A 1,764-nucleotide genomic window follows, 5' to 3' on the forward strand; every position below is an offset into this window, starting at 1 on the left:
CCAGGGAGCAGCTTCAAAAATTTCGAGCCTAGAATTAATCTGTTACAGAGTCATCACAAGCACGCCTTGCTTTTTAAACCAAAAAAAAAAAATTAGAAACAGTAAACAAAAATAAAAAACTAGTACTGATCAGTTTTCTGACAATACATAATTACTCAAAATTAACTACCATTTAAACCAAGTTGGGAGGGAAACTGGGGGGGCCTAATAAAGGCCATGTCTCACACTACGAGTGTGGGGGTGGGTGCAGGGCATTTGTCATTATTGCAAAAACGAATTTTAATTTCTCGTTAGTTTGATTTAAACATTGCTTTTAGTATGATGCCGACACCAGCTTTGCAGAGGGGACTCTGGAGGGATGTTCATAGCAGCACACACCTGAGGCTCTTCTTTGGCTCCGGAGGCTCCAGGGCAGCCAGTATCGCCTCGTCAAATACATTCTTTAGGCCTTTCTGTGTGAGCGCAGAACACTCCACGTATTTGACGGCTTTCAGGTCTCGGGCCAGCTTTTCAGCAGTCTCTGGAGTGATGGGCTTCTGTTTGTTCTTGGCAAGTTTCTCAATAGTAGAAAGGTCATCTCTGAGATCAATTTGGGTCCCAACAAGCAAAAAAGGAGTCTTTGGACAGTGGTGAGTAATCTCTGGTACCCACTTTTCTTTCACATTTTCAAATGAGGATGGGGATACCACTGAAAAACAGACAAGAAATACATCTGTCTGTGGATAACTGAGGGGTCGTAATCTGTCATAATCTTCCTGTCCTGCAGTATCAAACAGTCCAAGAGTATATGGCTATCCACCAATCATAACAGTGACTGTATAGTTGTCAAATACCGTGGGTACATATTCAGATGGGAATTTGTTTGTTGTATATGAAATCAGAAGACATGTCTTACCAACGGCACCATCACCCACAACCACACACTTAATAGTCTGCATTGCTGAAGCGTTTTTGTATCCACTTTCAGTATTTCAAATCCAATGTAATCTCAGCTTCTCCGCCGGGGCATTGGCAGCACTGTGCGGGGTCTCCTCCGCTCCTGGACAGGGGCACGCCACTTGTCCTTCATTCTTGAAAAGGACCATTGATATCAAGAGGGTGATTTATTGACTTGCAAGTGAATTGGATTTAAGTGAGGCATAACTGTGCAAAATCTGCAGCCATACTCTCTTCTCCAGGGTCATCTGGGTCCAGTGGAAAGACACAGGTCAAGAGGACCTGAGATGACCCCAGCTGTAGGAGACATTGGTCTTTTTAAGCTAAGGTCTTTCCCAGATCTCAGTTTGTCCGAGGCAACATCTATTCAGTGTTTTAAGGCTAGGTTAGAAATGAGTCAAAAAAAAAAAAAAAGAAATGAGTCAAAAAATGGCTTAGTTTGCTTACTCAAAAAAAAAAAAAACAACAAACTGGGAGGGGAAGATCTTCAGAATTTCTGCTCAGAACAGAAACAATTCCTATTTACACTCACCCTGAGACATTAAAAAACAAACAGTAGGACTTATTATTGGGCAGTAAGTGCAAGCCAAAGTGGTTTGGGTTTATGGTTTGTTCATTTAGCTCCATTTGAATCTCAATGGGCTTTGTCAAAGCCTGTTTATCTAGGGCTTTTTCAAGAAATGAAATGAAACCACATGGGACAAAAGAGTTAATTATCCCAGTTTTTTAAATGATACAATAAATAAATAGAGAAGAGAAAAAATTGATCCCCCATACCCCAAGATATCTTGTGAGATTTCAGCAATCAAAATTTATATTCCTTTGGGC

The 1,764-nt window shown here is 41.0% G+C and overlaps 1 pseudogene; it reads right to left on the reverse strand.

Annotated features, from left to right (window-relative positions):
• Positions 1-314: 314 nt before the first annotated feature.
• Positions 315-1,001, reverse strand: LOC122742059 (annotated as a pseudogene).
• Positions 1,002-1,764: the final 763 nt, after the last annotated feature.

Source organism: Dromiciops gliroides, chromosome 2 (genome assembly GCF_019393635.1).
Source record: "Dromiciops gliroides isolate mDroGli1 chromosome 2, mDroGli1.pri, whole genome shotgun sequence".
Lineage (NCBI taxonomy): Eukaryota > Metazoa > Chordata > Mammalia > Microbiotheria > Microbiotheriidae > Dromiciops > Dromiciops gliroides.